Source organism: Talpa occidentalis, unplaced genomic scaffold, assembly GCF_014898055.3.
Source record: "Talpa occidentalis isolate TD23 unplaced genomic scaffold, MPIMG_talOcc4v2.1 talOcc4.4, whole genome shotgun sequence".
Classification (NCBI taxonomy): Eukaryota; Metazoa; Chordata; class Mammalia; order Eulipotyphla; family Talpidae; genus Talpa; species Talpa occidentalis.
The window spans coordinates 61,602,080-61,629,935 of record NW_023604295.1 but is presented as its reverse complement, the minus strand read 5'-3'; the positions used below and the strand labels follow the sequence as shown (position 1 = coordinate 61,629,935).

The 27,856-nt window shown below is 38.8% G+C and overlaps 1 long non-coding RNA gene across 2 annotated transcripts; it reads left to right on the top strand.

Moving 5' to 3' along the window:
- The first annotated feature begins 1,205 nt into the window (after positions 1-1,205).
- LOC119257579 (uncharacterized) lies at positions 1,206-27,287 on the top strand. 2 transcript variants are annotated; one of them, XR_005128069.2, is made up of 4 exons: positions 1,206-1,393; positions 2,945-3,037; positions 19,636-19,770; positions 27,025-27,287. It is a non-coding gene; the product is annotated as an uncharacterized LOC119257579 (long non-coding RNA). The 2 variants fall into 2 exon arrangements; XR_005128068.2 differs by lacking the exon at positions 2,945-3,037.
- Positions 27,288-27,856: the final 569 nt, after the last annotated feature.

Sequence of the window (27,856 nt, the reverse complement as noted above, 5' to 3'; positions counted from 1 at the left end):
TTCAAGCTCCCCGAGCGCGCCGCGTTCCCGCGCCAGCTTACCGGCAGCCCGGGCTGTGTGCGCGTCTCCCGGGGTCTTTGTTCTTCTCTAATGGCGCCCGGAGCCGTTCGCTCACCGCCGCGGCGAATCCTGCAGGGTTCGCCTCAGCTCCCGTTCACGGGGTGTGGTGGCTGCAATAGTTCCTTTCCGCTCACAGTCCCGCTTGCTGTGTCGTTTGTTCTTGTGGGCCGTTTTGGTTTGTTGTTTCCTCCTCTCTGCCGGTCGGAGAGTGCCGCCTCTGTGGGCGGGGGAGGGGAGCAGGGTTCTGCGCTTCCCTCCCTTCTGGTCCTCTTTTATGGCCACTTTCTTCTTTGGGCAGTTCGCTGGCGTCACCCGTTTATCTTCCGTGTCCCACTTCTCACTGGGACCTGCCGCTTTTCCTCCCTATTCACTTTTTTTAATGGGAGATCTTACTCGCAGCGTCTCCTCGCCGCCATGTTGCTCCGCCCCCTCTCTGTTGTTGTTCTTTACTCCTCTTGAAGAATTTTCCCTGAGGTAAGAATTTAAAGCTTAGTCTGTTAGATTTTTGCCTACCCTGGGTCTCCCCTGGGTCTCCTGATTCATAAACACTTAGGTTTGCTATAAAACCTATCTGTGTTTTCACTTCCTTGGGTTTGCCAAAGAAAAATGAAATATACTTGTCTATTATTTGGTTGTCTGTAAGTCATTCAGACCTATTGGTGTAAGAATCTCTTTCATAGATTACAACTGTATTGAGGGAAGGCTTGTTTTTCATTTCATTCTAGCAAGATTCAAAGTACTGAAAAATTAAGCCATCATTTCAACCTACAAAATTGGTTCAGTATAATGTATTTAGGATATGCCAACAAACATTTCTTTGTTGGAACGTCTACATTCCCTAAATAGTCCTAAAAAACAAAGTGATTTCAAGTACCAACTCTTCTGTCTCTACCCTATCTTAATTTCCATCTGTAACCAGTGGCCTCTGATAACCAAGTGTGATAAGAAGAATACATCCCATCCCCAAAATACCTACATCGTAACCCCAAAACTGGGTTATGTTACCTTATATATCGAAAGAGATTTTGCAGATGTGATTAAGAATATTGATAAGGATATGTATGCTATGATTACATTAAGGAGATCATTTCTGTATTATTTGAGTGGGCCCAATGCAATTCTAAGGGTTTTTTTTTTTTTTAAAGAGAGAGCAGAAGAACAAATGAGTAGCAAGAAATGTGGCAATGGCAGCAAGAGGTTGGTCTGATACAAAGAAGAGGCCATGATCCAAGAATCCTGGTACCCTCTGAAACCAGGAGGAAAAAATCAAGAAATAGATTCTTCCTTGAAGCATCCAAATGCCTTGATTTTGAGACTTCTCACCTCCAGAACTGTAAGAGAATAAGTTTGTTTGTTTGTTTGTTTTTAAGCACTGTGTGGTAATTTGTTATAATAATAATAGATAACCAGCATACAAGTTTGGGCAATACGTTAGTCATCTGAGCAATTATTTCTTTTTTTTTTTTTTTTTGTGGACCCTTGCCAGGTGGCCGGGCAACAAACTGGCGCTGCAGCCTTGCAAGTAGCCTTGCAACCCAGCGCTCAACCGCTGCGCCACCAGGGAAGGACCATCTGAGCAATTATTTCTTTATGTGACCTATCCAGAGCAGTGGGCTAGGGAAGAATAAAGCCACACATTGGACTAGATCACTGACTTCAATATCTTTAGTCCACACTCCTCAGTTACGGTGCCACTTAGAAAAAGGCATGAACACATTTGGTACATCTCAACCTTAGAGAGACAGAGAGAGAGAGGGGGTGGGGGGGAGAGAGAGAGTATAAAGAGGTTTATTTTAAGGAACTGATTCACATGATTGACAAATGTAAAATCTGATGAGGGAGACTGGCAGGCTGGAGTTTCAGGAAAGAGCTGCGGTTCAAGCCCAAAAGCAGTGTGCTAGAAAACAAAGAAGAGTAGATGCTGCCAAAGAAGCCTGAAGTTTGTGTGTTAGGAGGTTAGTCTTTTGTTCTATTCAGGCTTTCAACTTATTGGATGAGACCTCTCCCACCCACCCACCCACCCACACACACACACACACACACACACACACACACGCGCGCGCACGCGTGCACACACACACACACATTATATAGGGTAATTTGCTTTATTTATTCTACCAATTCAAATGTAAATCTTATTCCAAAACAGCCTTAAAGAAACATCCAGAATAAAATTTGACCAAATATCTGGGCAGAGTTAAGTTGACACATAAATATAATCATTACAAGGCATCTGCATTCACCAAGTGGCCAAAACTTGAAAAAACGAAGTTTTTTTTTTAACTCCTCATTTCACTCTGTGCTATAGCTAGTTCAGTGGAAAGGCCCTATACAAAACATATGTCCAGGGCTTCCCTGGTGGCACAGGTGGTTGAGCGCTGCACTGTGAAGTTGTCTGAGCCTTTGCAGTGAGGGTTCAATCCCGGCTGGTGGGCGAGAAGCCCACATGGCAAAGTAGGCCTCTCCTGTCTGCCTGTTCTGTTCCCTGCTCTGTCTCCAGTGAATCCTCTCACCCTCCCGCACATCAAATCTTTAAAAAAAAACCAAAAAAGTCCATCTACAAGAAACGAAATTATTCAAGAAAAATAAGTAACCAGAATGTATCATATAACAGAGGTGTGTAGTTCCTTTTCCCTGCTTCCGCACAAGTCAGCATCCCCAAAGCAGTTTATCTTTACAGAGCCCGCACCCTGCTATCAAATCTGGAAGCCATCCTCCATACTCTTGTTAGGGGAAGGGCATCATCATTCACAATGAACTCCCTTCCAATGGCAGGAAGCTTGACTTTTCTGGTTTTCTTTACTATTCTCTCTCTTCCCTCCCCTATCACTATATTCTTATCTTCTTCCTCCACTTTTCTAACTCTTTATCCTTTTGTGAACAGGTGCTATTCGACTCTTTCTCCAACTCCTGGCAACAATGCTGAAGGGAGAAAAAGGGAGCAAGAGATCAAGAAGCAAAGCAAATCAGTGAATTTGTGAGTGTGTGTGTGTAATGTGTGACTGTGATGTGACTGTTTAGAAACTGTATTTGAGGTGCTTTTATTTAGGTAGTCTAGGTATGTGAGCAGCAGTGGCGGGAATAAAATTGGGTGGGATGAACTTATGGTTGTATAAAAGTATGTTTTAAGTGAATAAAAGCAAAGTTAGCCTTTATTTGAAATTGAGCGATTAAATTCCCACCATGTATGACAAGTTCACATTGTCAGGAATACTGAAAAGAGTCACCTGGGGCCTCTGCTCTGAAGGTTTGCATCTCAACAGATCTTTGTATGGTTCAGAACCTACTCACTTACCCTGCACAGTTGAGCATGAATCCTATAGTCACCCTACATAAGGTTCTCTGGGTTTTCTGAATGTCAGTCTGGCCAGCCTGAAAGTAAAGAGAGTAAGCTCCCATAGGGCAGTACCAGGCCTCTAACTCCCTGTTTGACCCGGAGCACCTGGTTCCATGTTGAGTACAGAAAGTGGTTCAAGTTGACAAAAATCTCCTGACTTGACACGACAACATAATCTCTCCCAGACTGTGTCAATGTCCTAAAGACTAGTTTTTCATCTGGCTTATTTCATGGTACAAGCTTTATTACACAAATGCTAATAAAAGAAAACCAGCTTCATGCAGCTGCTGGTAGTTTCCCTTTGCAGTGTGTCCAACAGAATCCCATAGCACCTTGGCCTGTGGCTGACAACATTTTTTGACAATTTTTGACAAATGTTGGATAACAATTCTGGATGTTTATAATGATAGAACCACAGAGTAGATCTCTCCTCGCTTCTCCAATTGGTGCAACACAGGGAAGCCCATCCCCCCTTCTTGGAGCCAGGAAGTCACTCAGGCACTCCCCTTGGGTTCCTTCTCATCAGAGCTGGCACATGATTCCACTGCTAAATCAGCATTGGTTTGATAAATAGGGCACAATGCTTTGATATCGTCAATGCTACTAACCAGGTTTCTACGTGTTTACAATACGAGTACTTTATGGGCACTTCTTAGTAGAATGCATTTTAGGGTAAGCCATGGTCCCTTTTAATCTCCACCCTAACATTCTCAGTCCTCTTAAAATCACTATCTGGTAAAATGATTAGCAGAGAATAAGGTGAAATTGCAAGGTTTGGATTGCAATGATTCAAAGAGCAACAAAAGAGCTTACTTAGTGGGAGAAAAACTTTCCTGGAAAGGGTCAGAATTGTACAATATCCCCATTCTAATTCTTTGGGGGTCCATGAAATGATTCAGAGCCTTGCTGACAAATGTAGGAACTCTTCAAAGTCTGGGGAGTAAAATATTGATTTATAATGAATCTTCCCCTTTTGGTTAGTGTGGAGCCTATAACCTGCTTCCAGAGGCAGGATCCAGGCTTTATTGTTCATTTTCACCATAATAGAAATGGAAAATCTTAAGACATTGATCTGATGGCAAAAAAACAGCTTGTGGCACTCACAGAGCCAGCCATCAGCACAGGGACACCTTTTACTCTTTGCTGTGTGGAAAGAGCTTTACTCCAATGAAACAGATGATTTCTAGTGCAGGGTAACATTGTAAAAATAATGTGTACTCTAGATTGTTTTTCTTTTGGTTTATAAAGATCCCTCAGTTTCTTATTTGTAATAAACATCTATGAGCTGACCATAAAATATGTATTTCTCAGTCTGAGGTCAGGAACTTATTTGTTTTATTTTTTTTAAAGATTCACTTATTTATGCATATAAGAGCTGGGTTACAGGCCAGAGATGTGGGGGGTGAGAGGACTCACCAGAGACAGAGTGGGGAACAGAAGAGGCAGATTGACCGAAGTACACTGCTGAGGGGAGCAGCAGGAGAGTCAGGAGAGGTCTGCTGTGCCATGTGGGTTGCTCCCTGACCGGCCAGGGATCGAACTCGTGCTGCAGAGGCTGCGGATTGCTTCATAGTGTGGTGCTTAACCTCTTGCACCACCAGGGAAGCCCCAGTCAGGAACTTATTTGAAAGATCAGGGAGATCTGAAATCCTTGGTGGAAACTAGAGCAACAAAACTCAAAAAAATACCTTTGACAAGCAGTGCCTTTGTTTAGGGAAGGTGAGCAAAGCTTTTACATTTCTATCTTTCTAAAACAGAGAAATGAGGAAGGTAACCTAAAGGAACAAAGGGAGAAATCTGACAGAAAGATGAAGCTCTTCATGTGTTCAGTTTTCCTAGACCTGCCTTACCTACATTCGTGCATTTAGTCATCACAAGAGGGGGGAGGCATTTGTTACCTTCCACCAGTCACTTCCCTTACACTTCTTCCCTCCAGTCAAAGCCCGTATCATGTGACAAAATATTAAAGTGCTAGATACATTGGTAAGGGACCCAGTTCTATGGGACATAAGAGAAAGTTTGTTAGGGGACAATAACCCTGCCCCGTCGGCTAGATATCAATGCACTTGTATGAGGACATGATGTCTGAGCTGTAGAGGTCATCCTGCAAACAAGAAGTGAAAAATCTGAGGGCCAAAAGTTTTCATACTTAGGATATTGGAATGGAGGATGGAAGGAACTTGATTCTTCATAGCATTATTGAGACCGCTCATTCATCTCTAGGACCACTTACCTCTATAGGTCTTTCTGTGTGAGATATTGAACCCCCTTATTATTTTGGTCACATTAACTGAGCAGTCTATTACTTGCAGTTAAAGTATCCTAATAGATAAAATATGAGTATTTCCTGTTCCTCTACTAGATGTGTTTCATCTAACAGACCAGTAAATTAACTCCCTAGCCACTATAGTGGATACAAAAAAAAAAAAACAACAATGCTTTATAAACTGTGGGGAATCATCTCTTGTGCATTCCTATAGTTTTTCACTTAATACATTTCTTCCTCACTGTCCCATCCACTGTGTGGATGATAATGGGTAACAGACCGTGGAATGACCATGTACTACAGTTGGTAACCTTACTTCTTATTTCTTGTGACCCAGTGGCTAAAAGATTGATCCCAATCTTAAACCATTAGCCTTATAGTTTGACTAACACTCTTTCCTGCAGGCTGGTGGACGTTCAAAGGCTAATACTCTGAGGCTGATAAAATATGCAAATCTACAGGAGAATCTTTAGGAGAATTCTGCAGAACAAGAAAAATGTTGCTCAGAAGGGTTGCTAGCAAAGTTATCAATTACACTTAAGTTTCTGCTGAAAAGACATGCTATATACTATTTGACATCTCAAAAAGACAAAAGTATAGCAATGCAGAGTAGTAGTTACTGGGAATTCAAGGTAGAGGGGTATGCCAATAGTAATAGCATGCAGTTTTTTAGGGTGACAGAACTGCTCTGTATCCAATTGTGGTGGTAGCTATATGAATCCATATATGTGTTTATTCATAGAACTGTAATGAGAAAATAAATTTTACTGTATGATAATTTAACACTTAACAAATAATTTATATGCCCAAAACTTTTTTTCCTTCAATTGTTAGCAAGAAAGAATAGGATGCTATAGTTAGTCATTGCTGTGCTAAAGAAGCCAGCTCAAGAATACAAAATATCTAAACCTGACTGCTAAAATTGACAACCATGATTGCCTTCACCAAGAAGTATGAGATAGAACAGAGTTTTGGGAAATAGAGCTAATTTCTTTTTTTTTTAAAGATTGATTTATTCATACAAGAAGTGGGGTACAGGCCAGAGGTGTGGGGGGGGTGAGAAGAGTCACCAGAGACAGAGTGGGGGGCAGAACAGGCAGATCAACCGAAATACACTGCTGAGGGGAGCAGCAGGCAAGTCAGGAGAGGTCTGCTGCACCAGGTGGGTCAGCTCCCTGGCTGGGGATTAAACTCCTGCTGCAGTGGCTGCTGACAAGTTCATAGTACTGAGAGTTAACCCCTTGCGCCACAAGGGAGGCCCCATAAAGCTAATTTCTTAATTGTTAAAGCCTCTCCCAGTATCTTTTGGGCTCAGAATCAGAGTCATTTTCCCACTTACAAAACCTCAGGTCTGTGATCTCAAAAACGCATTTCACAAAATTCTATTCCCTTCACAATAAAAAACATTCATCCAACTAGGAAGAGAAATAAATTACTTCAACATAGGCCATATATAAAACAATCATAGCTAACATCAAACTAAAAGGTGAAAGAATGAAAACTTTTCCTCTAAGATGAAAAATATGATAAGGCTTGCCCACTTTAAATACTTACATTCAACATAGTAATAGAAGTGCAATTCAGAGCAATTAGGAAAGAAAATGAAATAAAAGGTATCCAAATTGGAAAGGAAGAAATAAAATTATGTCTGTAAATGACAAGATCTTATATATGGGAAAAAGATTACACAGACTGTTAGAACAAATAAGAGACATCAGTCAACTTCAGGATACAAAGTCAACACACAAAAATCAGGTTTTTTTCTACACACAATGAACAATCCAAGAGGAGGTAAGAAAGCCAATTTACAACAGCATCAAAGAGAATAACATATTTCAGAATAAACTTAAACAAGAAGGTGAAAGACACACACATAGAAAATTATAACTGTTGCTTAAAGAAACTTTGGAAGACAGCAATAATGAAAATTCATTCTATGTTTATAGGTTAGAAGGCTTAATATTATTAAGATGTCCTCCCCAAAGTGATGTAAAGTGATCCCATCCCAAAGTGATGTAAAGATGTAATGTGATCCCATCAAAATGCAATGACATTTTTAACAGAGATAGAAAAGCCCATCTAAGGTGCATAAGAAGTCTCAAGGGACTCTGAATAGTCAAAACAATCTTAAAAAGAACAAAGTTGTAGGTTTCACATTCCTGATTTTAAAGCTTACTAAAATGCTATGGCAATTAAAACAGTGCAGTTACTGATAGAAAGATAGATACATAGGCCAATGGAATAGGATGGAGAACCCAGAAATAAACCCTCTCATAATTTCCAAGAGAGTGCCAAGTTCATTCATTAAAGAATAGTCTTTTCACAGTAGTGCTGGGAAAACTGGATCTCCACATGCAAATAATGAAATGGACATATAAAAAAATGAACTTCACCATATAAAAAAATGAACTTAAAGGAGAACAACTACATGTTGGGCTAACTATAAAAACTCATATAAGAAACAACAAGGACAAGTTTCATGATACTGGATTTGTCGATTTTGGGATATAACACCAAAAATACAGGCAACAAAAGATAAGTAGATACACTGGATTTCCTCAAAATTAGGAACTTTTGTCAATCAAAAGACTATCAACAGAGCAAGAAGGCAATACCCAGAATGGGAGAAAATATTAGCAAATCATATATCTAATAAGGGAGTAATGTCCATATATGTTTTTTAAAACACTGTAATACAACAACAGCAAAACAAACAAACCAATTTAAAATGGGCAAAGGACTTGAGGACATGTCCAAAGAAAATAATCAGTAAGCAATGAAAAGCTGGTCAATATCTAATCATTAGAAAACTAAAATCAAAACCACGAGATGCCATTTCACACCTATAGGATAGCTGTTATCCAAAAAATACCCATCAAAATGGAAAATAACAAGTGTTGGCAGTTTGTAAAGAAAATGGAACCCATTCTTGGCAGGAATGTAAAAATGGTGCAGCTGGTCTGGAAAGTGGAATAGTGATCTCTCAAAAAGTTAAAATAGAATGACAATGTCATCCAACAATTCCACCTCTGGGTATATACCAAGGAAGTGAAAGCAGGAACTTGAAAACTTGTACATCCATGTTCATAGCAAAATCATGTACAAAAGCCAAAAGGTGGAAGCAATGCAAGTGATTAATGAATGATAAATGGATTAAGAAAACATGTCATGGGCCTCCCTGGTGGCGCACGGGTTAAGCACCACACTATGAAGCAATCGACAGCCTCTGCAGCACGAGTTCAATCCCTGGCCAGCCAGGGAGCAACCCACATGGCACAGCAGACATCACCTGACTCTCCTGCTGCTCCTCTCAGCAGTGTACTTTGGTCAATCTGCCTGTTCTGTTCCCCACTCTGTCTCTGGTGAATCTTCTCAACCCCCGCATCTCTGGCCTGTACCCCAGCTCTTGTATGCATAAATAAATAAATCTTTAAAAAAAATGTCATTACTCAGGTTTAAAAATGAATGAAATTCCAACACATGCTAGGTCATGTATAGAATCTTTAAGACATTATGCTATGTGAAATAAGTAGACACAAAAGGACAGATATTCAAATATACTTGCATGAGATACCTGGAATTGCCAATTCAGAGAGTCTGAAAGAATGATAATTGCCAGGGGTGGTGGGAGAGAAGAATGAAAGTTATTTAATTGTTACTGAGTTTCATTTTGGGAAGATGAAAGGTTATCGCAATGGATGGTGGTGATGGTTGAATAACAATGGAAACATACTTAATGCCACATGCTCTTAATGTAATGGATATTTTAAAATGGTTAAAAATAAAAAGATCAATTTTGTATTATATATTTTACCACAAAACAAAAGAAAATCTCAGGGTTAGTGTGCCATGCTTGGAATTTAAAATTGCAGATACCCAAAGACTTTCCAAGTAGCTTTTACATGTTTGCTAAGCATTTGAACAAGCCAAATATAAGAAAAGAAGATGGTGTGATGATAGCTGTAGCTTCTGGCTGCAGCATCTTCCAACATGTTAGGACAGCATAATTGTGTGAGGTTCCTGCTTTGCTAGTTTCATTAGAAATGAATAGTCTCCGTATCAATGGGGAATTTTAAGTAGGGCTTATTGGGTTCACTAAAACAGTTCTATTATTTAACCACTCAAAAAGTTCTTTAGCCACAGACATCTTATGTCACTACATCACCGAACAGAACTCTGTCTAAGATGCTCTGGAGATAACATCTTAGCACAAGGAATGCATTCTCATGGGAATACACTGGAGTCTCCACATGGCCTTAAGAAGACACTGATCTCTTTGAAACTAGGACTGCAAGATTCAGTGAACTGGGGGCAACGTCCAGTGGCACAGATTTTTCTGAACTCTGGTTCTCAAGAAAAAGCTAAATGAAAGAATCTTCGGAAGGCCCAAAATAGAATCTGTCACATACCAACCCTATGAGGTAATGCATGATCTTGCAGAGGCATTAAGAAGAAGGAAGACAGATAATCTGGGCCTCTTTTAATGTGATTTATGGGCTTCTAGAGACTCAAAGACTGGAAAAATTCTCTGCTTCTATATGAATATATTAAAATATATAGACTTTGACCTCTTTTAAACTGAAAATAATGGTTAAATCCTAGGATCAAGACTAGCACCAATACAAAGTAGGAGTTTCTGACTTCAAGCTCCTTCCAGTCAGCTCAAATATCATCAGTCTCCCAGTCGTTGCAAAGACAGAGTCTATATTTCATGATTTTGGTCTTTGGCCTCTTTCTGCCTAAAACATAAAATAGCATCATCAGGGCTTTTAGATAGCATGTAGCCTCATGCAGACTTCTTTGGTTCACACCAGTAAGAGTTTTCCACATGGAATGAGGTCAATTCTTGACCTCTAGAATATACAATATGCAATTCTCAAGGCAGTTGCCTTCTTCCTCATCTCTTTTCAATTAGCTGTGTATTTTCTGGGATAAACCACATCCTTGGAAAACTCACTGTAGCTTATCCAAGAAATTTGGCCTTCATTTTGTGCTCTCCAGAGAGAGTTGTGTGAAAGCTTCAGGAGCAATAACTCAGGCAGAAGGTCCTTTGTGGTCAGCAGAGCCCCAAATTTGGGTAAAGTTTCACTTGAATATTCATTGGCTTTGGCAGTTTGGCAAAAGTGGGAAAGGACTCCCAATTCCATGGGGTCAAATAACCCCCTGAAACCAAAATGGATAAGATTAACTGACTCATGGAAAAGGATTCTGTGATAAACCTAATGTCCTGGGGCCACTTTTATAATAGCACCTCCTCTTCTCATCAATCATTTCCCTTGTGTCTCTTGGATAATATCATTTTCAAAGAATTAATAAAGATTTCTCTGTCAGCAGCCCAAGTCAAACCCTCTAGAGGAACTGATACATTGTTTGAAAATTCCAGGACATTAGTTCCAATGAAGTTTAGGAATGAAGAGGACATAAGGAACAGGATGTCTATTGAGGAGAGCCTAAAGCCACTGGGATTAGAAAGAAGTCAGAGACTTCAGACAAATAGAGATAGATTGTGAGTAAGATAATATCAGCAATTATACATAGAGATGGCAAATAAGCATATGAAGGAATGCTCAACATCATCTGTCATTAGGGAATTATTACAATGACATTCCACTCCATACCTCTTAGAATGACTAAAATCCAATCATTGACAACACCCAATGCAGACAGTAAAAAGACCAGTGGTTTCCAGGGCTTTGAGAGAGGGGAGGAGCACAGGATGGAACACAGGGGATTTTTAATGAGTCTATGGGAACTCTCTGTACTTTACACATTAATTTTCTGTAAATCTAAAACTTCTCTAAAAAAATAAAATCATAATTAAAAGGAACAAGAAGAAATTGCTGCTGATGTGAGGGCAGGTAATGACTATCTATATGAAGACAGGAGCCAGGCAGAGATTTGCATCCTCTCAGTTGCGTTGATTATTTGTGTGGTTGTTCAATGGGAACCTGTGATAAATGTGATAAATGTGTTTTCTCACAATGAAGTTCAAGAAACACCCTATCAGAATCAACTGTGTTGATTATTAAATGTAGATTCCTTGGTCCTAAACCAGAATTTATGAATCAAAATCTCTTGGTGTGGGACCTTGAAGTTTGACATTCATTAGTATGCTCTGTGCCAATCTGCTAAATTGTTGGTCTTTTATTTTTGCACAGATGGGAGAATAAAGAGAAAATCCACTAAACGTCCACTAAAGAAAAAATTGGCCATTGGAATTCTCAGCACTTGAGCATTTTTTGTCAGATTACGGAATAGACTCACATTTGTGCTTGATCCATTAGTAACTATATCACCAAGTATAGGCTTTTACTTTCTTCTCTATCCTACATTTCTCTTATTCTCAAAAAGAAACTGTAGTAGAACTACTCGAAGTAGCCTACAAAGTCAGATGTAGAGATGTCAGGCAGTGCATAAAAGAACTAGGATGAATTTGTGTCTGGGCTACTAACTTTACATAGGAAATTAGATCTACATTTTCAGTTGAGTGTATTTGCTGTGTGATAAATCTTCCTGGCCTCTAATGTATTGTTGAGCTACTCCAGGTTCTATGAGTTAGGAGGGATTTGTTTCATTGTTTATAGAACAAAGAATGTAATTAGCATTTCTGAGAACACTCAAGTAAAATTAGGACATTTTAATTTAGTTTGGCTATTGGGCTTAATTTTATTTGGACTAACAAAGGCATATTTTAATTAAGGCTGCCCCAGAGGGCAGTATTAGTCTGAAGAGAAGCTAAATAGTGAAGTGGCATTTATAGTATTACCTTTAAGTCACCTTAAATTACTTTGGAACAAGACAAATAAACTAGTAAAATAAAATTTGGAAACAACCAGCATTTGAAGATTTATGGCATATGAAATTACATTACGTTAAATTTCAACAAAGGAAATACTGAGTTTGGGCAAGTTTATGTAGCAATCAACTGTCTCGTATATTACTAGTGGGAGAGTTAGCTTGATTAACTATTTTGAACAAGTATTTGGTAGCATATACCAAAATAGACTAAACATTCCCACCTTTTGGTATTTATCCAACAGAATGCGTATATTCATTCTTCAATTCTTTTTTTTTTAAAGATTTATTTATTTATGCATACAAGAACTGGGTTACAGGCCAGAGATGTCATGGGGAGAGGTGAAAGAACTCACCAGAGACAGAGTGAGGAACAGAACAGGCAGACTGATTGAAATACACTGCTGAGGGGAGCAGCAGGTGAGTCAGGAGAGGCCTGCTGCACCATGTGGGTCACCTCCCTGGCCAGGGATCGGACTCGTGCTGTAATGGCTACTCCCTTGCGCTACCAGAGAGGCCCCATTTTTCAATTCTTAAACTCGAATCAAAACTATCCAAATGCCAGACAACAGAGAAATTAATACATTTTTGTGTTTTCATAAAACTGCATTCTGAACAGCAAGGATAAGGGATGATCCATGACTGCACATAATGAGATGGATAAATCTCACAAACACAGCATTGAGTGAAAAAATGTATGGCATTAAAGAGTACATTCCCCATGAGTTCGTTAATGTAAAGTTCAAGGACAGGCAAAACCTACAGTATTAGAGATCAAGATAGCAAATATTCTTTTGGCAGGTGAATAATGACTTGAAGGTGTGTGGAGGATGTTTATGAGATATGGGAATATTATGTTTCTTGTCTTGCATGTTTACTACCTGAGAATGTACAATTTGTGAAAATTTATCAAGCTGTATACTTCTAATATGTATTTCTATCTCTAAACAACCTGCATTTGAAGATTTACAGTATTTGAAATTACATAATAATCTCAGTTCCTACACAAATCCTAGCAGGTTGTCTAAGGAAGTCATTATGTCTCCATTTTATAAATTTAAAAAATGAGGTAAAGAGAAAATAAATGACTTTTTCAAAATATTCAAGTTATTTTTCACATTGCTGACAAGAGTTAAAACAGTGCTTTATTGTATTGTAGGTGAGGAAATGTTGTGTCTTATATTAACTGTTCTTTTCCCTCTTTGTAGGAAGTGGTGCTTTAGAATCATAAGTTATTAATTGTAACAACATCTCATATACCTCAATATGTGGGTAGGAAAAATACAGTATATTTCACTTTTTTCAGTAAATGTAAATACAGAATATATGAAGTTTATTATTCTCAATGCACCAAAATAGATGACCATTTATAATCACTCACTAATAAATTTTTATCCTAAACAAAACCAAATAAACCAGCCAGTCACATCTCTGGATAAAATCTACATTTTATATACAAATTTGTATATCTAAAGTTCTCATTTTTCATGTGAGAAAACTTGAGTAGGAGAGAGCTAAAATACCTTATATGGAATTAACTACCAGGGCTAACACTAACATACACCAAAAGAAAAGATGACTTTTTCTACAATTTAGTGCAGTCTTAATATAAACCATCATCTTAGTGTAAATTAACTTGGAATCAGATGATCATTAAAAGGAGGTAAGAGAGGCAGAGAGAAAAGTAAATAGCCAGAAAAGTCTACCACCTAGCACTCAATGCACTCACAAGCACCTTAAAGTTCAAGTAAGATGTTAATTTGAAAATTGAATTATAATTTATAAACAAACTCCCCATAAAAGAGATTGCTCTCATTCTTTGTTAGATTTATAATTTATAAACAAACTCCCCATAAAAGAGATTACTCTCATTCTTTGTTAGATTGAATCTTTAAAGTTATCACATGACAGGGCTTATAATTTTAATCTTTAAAATGTCTCTTACTGAAAAGTCAGTAAAAAAGTAAAGTGATGGGGCCTCCCTGCTCCCTGGTGGCGCAAGCGGTTGAGCGCCACACTGTGAAGCTGTCTGCAGCCTCTGCAGCACGTGTTCAATCCTGGCCGGCCAGTGAGAATACCACATGGCAAAGCAGACCTCTCCTGTCTCGCCCACAGCTCCTCTCCGCAGTATATTTTGTCAGTCTGCCTGTTCTGTTCCCTGCTCTGTCTCTGGTGAATCCTCTCACCCTCCCGTGCATCTGGCCTGTACACCAGTTCTTGTATAAGTAAATAAATCTTTAAAAAAAAAAGTGATTATATAAAAATATTTTATATTTTTAAAAAAAATTTATAAACTAAAATCTCACGTATAAAACCATTTCCATGTCATTTTCTAGGTGACTAAATATATTTATATCATGGTAATCCTAAGGTATGCACTTTTTGGGTATCACTTCTTTTTAAATGACAATAGCAATATTAAATATGCTCTCTGAAATACTTTCAATTAATGGAAGTATATAAAGCAAAATTTCTAAACCTCTCCACTCCCACTCAGAAGTAAACACAATTAGCACTTCTACCTTTTTTCTTGAATACTCATACATACACACCTACTGTTTTGTTTTTGTTTCGACCACTTATTCCCATGATTCCAAATAATTGCTGTTTCAAGGCTATATAGCATTCCTTTCTTTGGATGTAGTAATCAACAGAAACCCAACTTAAACTAGTTTAAGAAAAACTGAGACTTAATGGCTAGTGTAACTGGTATGAGCATGTGTGGAAAGGATGTTTGATGAGACTGGATGCAGGACTCAAACAATGTTTTCAGGAATGTACCAGATGAGTCTGTGTTTCTCTTTATATCTTGTCTCTTCTTTTGTATTGGCCTTATGTAGTCTCATTGCAGTTAGGCTTTCTCCATGTGGCAGAAAATACTAGGGTTATGTTTTTCCAGCCCTTGACCATAGAACCAAGAGGAAATCTTCCTAACTAAACCTAAAGGAATAGTACTAGGAAAGGACTTTCATTGGTTCATCCTAAAACAATCACTGTGAGCATTGAGATGAGGCAATCCGTTTGGTCTTTCTGGGTCAAGTGCCTTCCCCAGTGTTTAGAATGGGTAAAGGAAGTGGAAGGGAAGAAAATCTCTGTTCTGTCAGAAATAGTATCATTCACAGATACTTAGACTTAGAGATTGTTTCAGTATTTTGACTCTGATTGATAACCTTGAGATCATTTTCAAGGTTACTCCTATAGGATTTGTTCTTTTTTTTTTTTTAGATTTATTTTATTTTTATTTATTTTTTTATTTATGTATACAAGTACTGGGTACAGTCAGAAGCGCGGGAGAGTGAGAGAATTCACCAGAGCCAGAGCAGGGAGCAGAGCAGGCAGGAGGACCAAAGTACACTGCTGAGGGGAGCAGCGGGCGGCAGGAGAGGTCTGCGCGCCATGTGGGACCCTCCTCTGGTGGCCGGGGAGCAGCCGGGGATCGAACTGGCACTGCAGAGGCTGCGGGCAGCTTCGCAACCCAGCACTCAACCACTGCGCCACCGGGGAGGCCCTATAGGATTTATTCTTTATGAAAAATTCTTCGGAGTGGAACTCTCAGATCAGAGTATCACACAGACATTCCTATGGTTCTTGATATTTGTTGATTATTGCTTTCCAAAAAAACTGTGCCAAAGGAATAGCTTATAAAACATAAGGCCCTATTAAAAATTGTAAATCTATTCATTAATTCCATAAATATTTGTTTGGCTCCTACTATATGCCAGGTACTACATTTCTCCATACATGTTACACAGTTAGGGTAGCAAATACAAACCCATTAGAGTGATCTGTCTACATTATAGCAAGAAGGGTACACGTGAAGAGACATTACATTCTGTTTAGAAGTTTTTGGGGATCCTTGTGGGTGAGTGAATGGTTTTAAAATGGATCCAGCAATTATCAATTTTCCTAATGGTTTCAGCCATTTTCATTACCCAAAAGATTCCTTTTCATTCAAAAATTAACTTTAAAGACACAATCTTAATTGAGTCTAAGGCATAATGACCCAGTAGCTAGTTTCAGCATTTCCCTGGGCTTCAGTTTGCTCATCTCTGACTGAGAATGCCTCATTCTCTCTCCTTAGGGGCACTGAGGGAATCAACATTGGAGTATGAGAAGACAAGGAGATAGGTACTTAATGGGTGATAAGAAAGTTTAGAAGAGCTGATGAGGAAGTGTGGGAAACTGTAACAATGATATGAATGTAAGAACTATTATGATCAGAAGAGATGCTGTAGTAGCAGCACTTTTTTTCATATAAATATGGCACAAAATTGTAACTGGAATATAAACCTGGGTTTTGAAATTTTGTTACCACCTTTGCAAAAAAAAAAAAAAAAAAAAAGTAAAACATTTCTGAAAATGCCTCTAACTAGATGCTCTTTTAGATTATGACCATTTTATTAAATATGTAGATGGAGTCATGAGTTAATGAAAACAAATGGATGAATTCACCTAGCATTACTTATTTCTCTCCAGACCTGACTTATATTACTGGACAAGAATTTATGGATAATAGAGTTGTAAATTGTATTCAGGTTTTAGCATTGGCTATACTTTTTCAGGGTTAGAGTCATAGAGGTTTTCCCCATGACTGAAAACAACCTTAAAGATCATTTAATTCAAGTCCCTCATTTTACAGGCTATTTCAGTTTCATTGCTTTAGCAGAAACTTTCAATATATGCTTCCACTTGGTTAATACCCATCTATTTCAAAAAGACATTTGTTTACTTCTCCTTGGCAATACTGTGGTTACTTTTTGAAAGGTACATAAATAGGAAAGCCATTAGAATTATTATGAAACAGTCCAAATTGTTTAGGAAAACATTTTCTTCTTGCAATCACAAGATTTAAAAGTGGGCATTTACACTAAAAGATTCATAAAATGCTTTATGAATGAAGGCTTCATTAATTTAAATGCATTCACAGTTGTTTGGTTCCATTATAAACAGTGGTGGGAATGGAAATTTTAGAATCTCAGCTCTTCTGTTCAATTTTTAACATATGGTTCAATGATTTGCATACTGTTGGGACCCATGAGCTGTCTAGAAGCATCTTTCTGGTGCTAGTTACATCATTTATACTTTCAAATGGTTTCAGTTGACAAAAAGCCGAATTCAAGCAGAAAGGAAAATTAATTAATTAAAATTAATTAATAGCTTAATTATTATGATTTTCTGCTAAATGGTATTTTGTTTAATTCATGTTTTATAATTTTGTCACTGGTGTTAGCAAATGCAAATATGGCTAACCTTTTTTTTTTCAAGGTAAGAAGTAATGACTTACGTAATTCAAATGGCTCTACAATGATACTCAAACATGGTACTATTTATTAAGAGTCATGGATGGGGCCTCCCCGGTGGCGCAGTGGTTGAGCGCTGGGTTGCGAAGCTGCCCGTGGCCTCTGCGGCACCGGTTCGATCCCCGGCTGCTCCCCAGCCACCAGAGGAGGGTCCCACATGGCGCGCAGACCTCTCCTGCCGCCCGCTGCTCCCCTCAGCAGTGTACTTTGGTCCTTCTGCCTGCTCTGCTCCCTGCTCTGGCTCTGGTGAATTCTCTCACTCTCCCGCGCTTCTGACTGTACCCAGTGCATGTATAAACAAAACAAAACAAAAAAAAAAGAGTCATGGATGACCTCAGGTAAAGAAATAAATACAATCAGTTGTTTGAAAAAGAAATAGAGAATTCATAAACTAGCTAATTAGTCTTCCTATGATATTAGTTACATTCTTTAGAAGTAAATAAAACAACTAACAGCTATAATTTCTGTCATTGTTTTGATTGAAGTATGGCATGGGGTCATTTTCTTCTAATTCATATTTCATCATTAAATTATTATGTGACCTTGAGCAGTTAACAACATGATACAAACAGAGCCATATCGCAGAGCACACAGCGTACAGCTTTTGGAGCTGAATACATAGTTTTGAAGCTTATCACTGACCCTCGTTTGTTGACTGTCACTAATTTAATCCCTCATCTAACTTTTGGTTTTATTTTTTAAAAATTCTATTTATTTGTGCATACAAGAACTGGGGTATAGGCCAGAAGTGCAGAGGGTGAGAGGATTCACCAGAGACAGAGTGGGGAACAGAACAGGCAGACTAACTGAAATACACCGCTAAGGGGAGCAGTGGGCAAGTCAGGAGAGGTCTGCTGCGCCATGTGGGCAGCTCCCTGGCCGGGTATAGAACTCATGCTGCAGTGGCTGCAGATAGCTTCATAGTGCTGAGACTTAACCCCTTGCGCCACCAGGGAGGCCCCCTCATCTAACTTTTGTTGAGCATAATCTGTATCAAGTATTACCTGAGAAGTGAAGCTCGAAAGCTACATAAATGAATCAGACACAATATTGGCCCTTAAGGAACTTACATTTAGTGGCAAGAAATAAGCAGCAAATACATCTATAAAAAGGGAATATTAAAATCTGCAAAATGAGAGTGATATGAAAACATAAAATATGTATTGCTCTCCCTAGCTTGTAATAGACATATAACAAATTTAGTTATTTTCCATTCAATTATTTACTCATTCTACAATTTTCTCAGTGCTAAAAAAGTTCATGGCACTGTTCTGGGTATTGAACAGGAGTCAGAGTAGTAGAAGCCACAGCCCAGTCCTTGGGGATTACTATATAAAAACTAGAGGGCGAAAAGTAGAAACAAGTACAAGACAGTATACAACAAAGGTCAATTATCTCCTACAAGTTAGAAGCAACATAGGTGGAATACAGAAAGAATAAGAACTGACTAAAATGATTGTAACCATAAATGTCTTGATAAAATTGGTTGTCATAGAAGTGTAGCTTACCAGTTAGTATATTTACATGAATTTCTTCAGTAAGGCTCATTGCTCAAATTTAAGAAGGAAGTGTCCTCCCCGGTGGCTCAAGGGGTTAAACCTCAGCACTATGAAGCTATCTGCAGCCACTGCGGCACAAGTTCACCTTGTGCCTCCCGGCCAGGGAGGTGACCCACATGGCGCAGCAGACCTCTCTTGACTCACCCACCACTCCCCTCATCAGTGTATTTCAGTCAATCTGCCTGCTCTGTTCCCCACTCTGTCTCTGGTAAATCCTCTCACCCACCACACCTCTGGCCTGTATGCATAAATAAGTAAATCTTTATTTAATAAATTAAATGTATAACTCATTTTCAGGGTTCCTTTTATTTGTTTTAGGACAACCTTAATAATGTTAGTAAAAGTCTTTTGGATGTTGCTTTGCCATTGATCAGACCAGAGTAATCGTCACATCCAAGAGGAGTTGTACAGTCTTCTTTTGAAGTCACAAAGCTATTTTTTATCATGACCAAGGTAATCTACAAATAGTGATTTCTTTGTTGAAACCTGATGATTTTCTTACTTCTTTCCTTCATTTTTTCTTTTGAATTTTGAAATAATAAAACACAACAAATTCATGATCATTATGTGAAACTTGAGAATTATAGAAAAATATACAAATGGCAATAAAGTTTGTCTATAATTCCGCTGCTGTTTATTAGTATTCTGCCTTTAGAGCTTTCTAGTTTTCTACAAATGTGTACATTCATTCCCTTACCCTAAGCATAGTACCACACCTTACCCTATCTCTAGGTCTGGGTGTTATGACTATACTTCAATCCAGAAAGCCCATGCAATTCCAATGCCCTCTTAATATTGACAGGTGATGAAGCCAATGAAATCCACCTTTTCTCCCCAAAATCAACAATATGAAATTTTACAATTTCTTCTAAGATCTCAGAGTTAGAGTTCAAATTCAGTTCTTCCAAGTGTATATTTGTTGCTAAATTTATGTACACTACTATTGTGATCCTTGACTGAAGGAAAGACATCTGAAAAGTAACTTGAATAAATTTTGTTAATGAAAAAAATACCACTTTTGGAATAATATCCTGATCATGGAGACTCTCAACTCCTCCATCTCTGAGGTCAGTTCTGAAACTAGGTTGAGCCAAACTGAATTCTTGAAATGAACCTAGACCAGAATGAACCTTCAGAAAACATCAGGACAAATAAGGTGAGGGGAGCTAGGCTTTGAACAAGAATCATGTCTGGCTGACCCTGTTCAGTGGTCACTTGAAGTTTAGTGTTGAATCCAGAAGCTATTTCTGAATGTTGCTAAGTGGTAAATTTTACCTCTTCACAGTTGCTCCCAATTTCTACAATATTCCTTTTTATAATAAAAGATTCCTTAATAATCTATAATAGCAACATGAAAAAATGCTCTAAAATATTTTTTCTTTGAGTAAGGGGGGAAGGGAGGGCTTTCCAATTATCTGCCTCTTGTTTCTTTTCAGTTTCATTATAAAAGAAATTCAGGTAACAAATCCATATTTCGCGGAACTGTGGACAGTGTCCTCTTCTATTCCAAAGTTCAAAATTTTATTCTACCTGTGCTGGAGAGTTTTGTCATCACCCTCCTATTCTAGTAATTTAAGAAAATTTCTTTTTTATTGGTATATGTTTTATTTTTCCCATGTAACTTCTAGTCATAAAATCACAATAAAAACAATTATTTCAATCTAAAAATAACAATAAAGTTCAGTGTTGGGACTTAACTGTGTCCTAGAAATTACTCATGGAATGGCACATGATGGAGAGCTTAGAACTTGCTAATGTGATACCACATGCTTTTATGTCACACAAGAATGTATATCTGGAAAATGTTACACATGTTGCTAAACCATGATAATAACTTTTTTTATTGAGTATTTTGAAATTTGAGATGATAAAAAGGAGAGAAATATGGAATCAGAAGAACATAATTAATGAAAGTAGCTGGTAAAATAGAACAGGTATCCACAGGTACAAAAGCTCTTCTTGATAAAAGAAGGCGCAAGAGTCTCCTAAAACTGCATTATTTTCCAAGTTGCACCTAGCATGTCCTTGGATCTTTCAAGGGACAGGAGGAGCCTGGCAGCCAAATTAGGCCAGCCATTCTCCATTGGAGCTACATGAGTGCCACCTAGTGTCACTTGGTAAAGCTGAAGAGGGGCCTGGATAGACCAGCTAGTTCTCTATACCTCATCTGAGGAGAGCAAGACCCTGAGAGCACATGATTTAAGCAAGCCACATCTCCCTGACTACTGACTGAGCCAGGGCAAGGAATCTGATGTCCTTTACAATCTAAGAAAATCATTGGAATTTGGAAGCCAGGAGTCCTGGCAGCTGGACCATACTGAAGAATAAAAGCCAAAATCTTCTCGGGCCTCAGGTACCCCATGCATTAAGCTCCTAAAATATTTGCTTGTTTTTAAAGTCTTTGAGACACATGAGTAATAGAGAACAGACTCTAAAAGGTAATATAGATCCCCACAGGCAATTAATCTGCTCTTCTCCTCTGAAAAACTGTCCCACATCCAACTGTAATCAAATTAATTTCAACACAAGTTTTCTGGTCCAAAGTCATTAACCTGAATTCTGGGGTGATAACTCAGCTATGGGCTTATTAGGTTTCTACTGTAGCCTCTAATTTTGTGAATGAAGCTGGTCTACCATCATCTTAGAAACCAGTGATACTAGAAACAGGCAGGCTTTGATTTCCAGAAGTCAGGTGTTTTTTAGGTCTCCAAGTAAAGTTTCAAGATTAATCTGAGCCAATGGTTCTGAATGCTGCCTGCTCATTAGCATCACCTATGGAACAATTAAAATACTCATATGTTTGGGTCCAACTTTGTAACTAGGATTAAAATTAATTAGAATTAGAATTCCAAGAGATGAAGTTCCCACATTCATTTTTTTTTAAACATCCCGGGTTATTATGATGAAATGGTACATCTCTTTAATTATATTAATGTACCATTCAATGATGAGCAATTAGGTTGATACCCTTTTTTATTTTTGCCATTATAAGCCAAACAATTTCTTGAATTTATTCTTGCTCAATTGTGGAATATCTCTATAACATAAATTCTGCAGAGAATGCTTCAAAGGATATGCATATCCTAGAGGTTGATAAGCATTTCCAAATTCCAATCCAAAAAAATGATGCCCCAGTGCATGTCCCATAGTGGCATATGAGAGTGGCTACTTCTCCTCTTACAGAAAAAAAACTTAATCAGTATTGCACAGGATTTGTACCCTTGGCCATATTTGATTTTCTCAGAGTCCTGTTTCTGATTGCCTAATATTGTATACCCAATACCATCAAACTTCTATCCCAATCAGATTCTCTTCTGAGGGCTCTAGTCATTCTGTGCCGTTATCTTCTGAACCACTTCTACCCCCCACCCCTTGTTTTTCATATCCAATCAGGAACCCTGTCTCTCATAATCTTTCTCTTCCCACAATCTTTAAGGTATTATTACTTTTCTTTGAGTTTTGTAACTAATATCAGTTTAGGGTCTTACTACATCCCAGTCTCTGATATGTTCCACTTTCACTCCATATTGAACTCAATTTCACATTCATCTTTTTAAAACTCTCCTTGGATCATATGTTCCGCTCCTATTTGAGAACCTGCAGCGGCTCTCCATTCTCTGCCAAATCCTGGCTGAGCCACTCTCCTGTCACTAGCCTACTCTCCCAGCTTCGAACATGCCCGGTGCTTTTCTGCACGTGATCATGTCAGTCCCTCCCTGAAGTTCTTTCCCATAGCTCTACCTCAGATAGTGATACCTAAGCACTCTTTATTTAAGTGACTCATTAAGATATCCGGGGAAAGAGATTGAAGATGGAGGGAATTTTGGGGTTGTAGATTATGGAGAGTATCACAGGACACTAAAGATTATGTCTAGGCAAAATTTAAGCATTATCATTTTATATGAATATAGGCTTTGTCTCTGTTGACAAGTGTTTGTATAAATCAATACAATAAATTTCTATGGCAGGAAGAAATTATTATGATTCAGGCTAAAAATGATGACACAAGATTCTGCTTCTCCCAGGAAGGGCTTCAGTAAGCAGAAGCACAATCATCCAATTGAGCAATAGCATTTAGTTGTGATGTTAAGGACCCTGAGGTAGTGCTCTCCTCCTTTATCTTTTATGTATCTTTACTAAATTACCTTTCTTATTTAATAGAAACATGACAATTATTTCTGATTTTAAAGAGTTCTTCTTAAACCATGAAGACAGAAAATGACTTGCTCCTTTGATTTAACTTGAATTCAGATTTCATATTTATTCATTTCTAATTCATAGGGTAGTGGGGAGGATTAAATGGCTTAACAGAAGTGCTTATGACAATGCCTGAAATATAATAAACACCCTTTAAATTTATGCAGTAATATCTTATATGTGTATTTACCACCCATACATTAATTTGCTCATACAGCATATTATAGCTATGTATTGAGTATTATGCCAGATAATGGAAATGTAAAGATATATCGACTTGGTACCAAAGATCTCATGTCTAGTGGAGGAAACAAACACATAAACACATAATTAAAATAAAGTATGATAAATACAATATTGATTTCTATTTAAGGGGGAATCAGAGCAAAAGGCAGGAATGAATAATTCTACTTGAGAGAGGTTACAGAGAAAATGTTGCTCAAACTATATGACTGTGAGTAAGAATTTGAGGTAGGGTGGAATGTAACAAAATAAAGGAAATAAACTTTTTTTTAAGATTTATTTTATTTATTTATATATACAAGAGCTGGGGTGTAGGCCAGAGGTGTGGGGGGTAAGAGGATCACCAGAAACAGAGTGGGGAGCAGAACAGGTGGAGCTATTGAAATACACTGCTGAGGGGAGCAGCAGGCAAGACAGGAGAAGTCTGCTGTGCCATGTGGGTTAGCTCCCTGGCCGGAGAGCGAACTCATGCTGCAGTGGTTACCAATAGCTTCATAGTGCTGAGACTAACCCCTTGTGCCACCAGGAAGGCCCAAGGAAACAAACTTTAAAAAGACAAAATCATAGGGCAGTGAGGCATATTTGTATTCATCCACATAAGCTATTAAGAGTCAACTTCAATCAGCAAGGACAAATATTTTGAGGGATGATAGAGAAGCATTTCCAGCTCCTTTTTTTTTTTTTTAAAGATTGATTTATTTATACAAGAACTGGAGTACAGGTAAGAAGTGCGGGAGGGTGAGAGAATTCACCAGAGACAGCGGGGAGCAGAACAGGCAGATGGACCAAAGACGCTGCTGAGGGGAGCAGCAGGTGAGGTAGAAGAGGTCTGACGTGCCATGCGGGTTTCTCCCTGGCCAGCCAGAAATTGAACCCTCACTGCAGAGGCTGCGGACAGCTTCACAGCGCAGCACTCAACCCGCTGCACCACTGGGGAGGCCCTCCATTTTTCTTTTCTTTTTTTTTTAAAGATTTATTTATTTATGCACACAAGAACTGGGGTATAGGCCAGAGCGGTGGGGATGAGAGCATTCACCAGAGACAGAGTGGGGAACAGAAGCAGGCAAACTGACTGAAATACACTGCTGAGGGGAGCAGTGGGTGAATCAGGAGAGGTCTGCTGTACCATGTGGGTAGCTTCCTGGCCGGGATTGAACTCATGGTGCAGTGTCTGTGTATAGCTGCATAGGTTGCATCTCAACCCCTTGCACCACCAGGGAGGCCCTATTTCAGGGAGGTCTTTTTGATATGTGCCATTCTCACAGGTGTGAGGTGGTATCTCATTGTGGTTTTATTTGCATTTGCCTGATTATTAGTAATAATGGGCATTTTTTCATGTGCCCTTGGCCATCTCTACGTCTTCTTTCGAAAGGTGCCTATTTAACTCTAATACCCGGTTTTTATTGACTTATTTGTTTTCTTTTTGCTGAATTGTATGAGTTCTTTGTAGATACAAGATCAGCCCCTTGTTGGATGTATGTTGTGCAAATATTTTCTCCCATTTAATAGGGTGTCTCTTTGTTTTAGTTATGCACCTCCTTTATATCAGTGATCCTTTAAATGACTTAAAAGTAAATGACTTAGGGCCTCCCTGGTGGCCCAAGGGGTTAATCACCTCACTTTGAACAATCTGAAGCCTCTATAGCATGAGTTTGATCCTTGGCCCACCAGGGAGCAACCCACATGGAGCAGCAGACCTCTCCTGTCTTGCCCACTGCTCCCCTCAGCAGTGTATTTCAGTCAGTCTGCCTGTTCTGTTCCCCACTCTGTCTCTGGTGAGTCCTCTTACCCCCTGCGTCTCTAGCCTGTGCCCCAGCTCTTGTATACATAAATAAATCTTTTTTTTTAAAAAAGTAAATGACTTAAAACACCTTTAAATAACTTAAAAGTAGATGTTGTAATGCCTGCTAACTGTTCACATGTCATCTGTAAATGAGAATTAACTTGGTTTTGTTCATTATTAAATTACATGTTAAGTTTCAGTAGTTTAAAGAGTACTAGGAGGCAGATCCTGATGGGACTTAAAAGTTACAAATAACTGAATATTGATAATTGTGAAAACATCTGTCCTGTAAGATGACAAGGAAAATTCCTATGAAAGTTTAGAATTCTGAAACTCTCACATGATATCTAAAATATATCTAGGGTCTCCCTGGTGGTGTAGGGATTAAGTCTCAGCCTGTCATCCTATCACCACTAAGGCCTGAGCTCAATCCCAGCCAGGGAGCTAAACCACATGGTGAAGAAGACCCCTCCATCTCTCCCACTGCTCTCTTCAGAAGTATATTTCAGTAGATACTCCTGTTCTGCTCCCTACTCTGTCTCTGGTGAATCCTCTCATTCCCGACACCTTTGGCCTATACCCCAATTCTTAAATAAATAAAAATAAATAAAAATAGGGCCTCCCCGGTGGCGCAGCGGTTGAGCGCTGGGTTGCAAAGCTGCCCGCGGCCTCTGCGGCGCCGGTTCGATCCCCGGCTGCTCCCCGGCCACCGGAGGAGGGTCCCACATGGCGCGCAGACCTCTCCTGCCGCCCGCTGCTCCCCTCAGCAGTGTACTTCGGTCCTTCTGCCTGCTCTGTTCTCCGCTCTGGCTCTGGTGAATTCTCTCACCCTCCCGCGCTTCTGACTGTACCCAGTGCATGTATAAACAAAAACAAAACAAATAAAGAAAGAAAGAAAGAAAACATGCCTCTATATAAAAAAAAAAAAAAAAGTTAAAAAAAAAAAAATAAAAAATAAAAATAAATAAAAATAAATCTTTAAAATACATCTAAAGAAATGCCCCCTAAAATGTTGTTATTGAAGAACTTTGGGGCACCATCTATACTTTTAGCCTTGTAGTGTTTAATGAAGGCCACAACAGAAGAATTATTGCCACTCTCAGCAGTAAATAATACAATATGCTGCATGACTTAATGCCCAGAAGAGAGGGTCTACTGATCATTCTTTGAAAGTTCAGAGGAACTAGAACATTAGGAGAGCAGAGATGAATGGGCCAGGATCTCAGGCAAGGTTGGACAAGGGATAATGTACAGGATTGAATGTTACCTTAAGTGGCAGCCAGTCTTTAGGATGATCCTCAGTAATACTTGCCTTTGGGTATTAAAGGCTTTGTGTACTTCCTTTCCACATTACTTCCTTTCCACATTAAATAGAGCTGACCTCTGTAACCAATAGGATATTGCAGAAATGATGGTGGAAGACTTTTGAGGTTAAGTCATTAAAAATATTGTGGTTTTGATCTTGGTCTCTATTCAACTCTCAGTCCAGGGGAAGCCACACTCCATGTTAAGAGGACATTCAAGCAGCCCATGGAAAGGCTTATTTGAAAATTGGCCTCCTGCCAACAGCAACACCAACTTGTCAAGCAAGTGAGTGAACCACCACAGAAGTGGATCCTCCACACTCATTGAAGCCTTTAAATGCCTATATAACAACAACTCTAACCAATATCTTGACTATAACCTCAAGAGACCCTGAGCCAGAATATCCCGTCAAGCTGCTTCTAAATTCCTGACCCATAGAAGTTATGAGGTAATACTTGCTTATTGTTGTAAGACTCTGAGTTTTGAGGTAATTTTTTAAGAGGCAATAGATTAATACATCTTAGTGGGCCTTCATCTTAAGAATACATAAAAATCAAAAGATTTAATATAAATAAAAGATCAAGAGCAATTTCTTTTTAAAAGAAATGTTATAATTAATTATTGTAATAAAAAGTGGTGTTGGGCCTCCCTGGTGGTGCAGGGGTTTAAGCACCACACTATGAAGCAGTCCACAGCCTCTCCAGCACAAGTTCAATCCCTGGCCGGCCAGGGAGAAACCTATATGGCACAGCAGACCTTTCCTGTCTCGCCCACTGCTCCCTTCAGCAGTGTATTTCAGTCAGTCTGCCTGTTTTGTTCCCCACTCTGTCTCTGGTGAGTCCTCTCACCCCCCGCATCTCTGGCCTGTACCCCAGCTCTTATATGCATAAATAAATAAATCTTTAAAAAAATAATAAAAATTAAAAAATAAAAAGTGGAGTAAACTCTACCACTTTAACATAACATCTGATCACACAGATGAATTCATAACCCCTACGTAACCCCTATCCC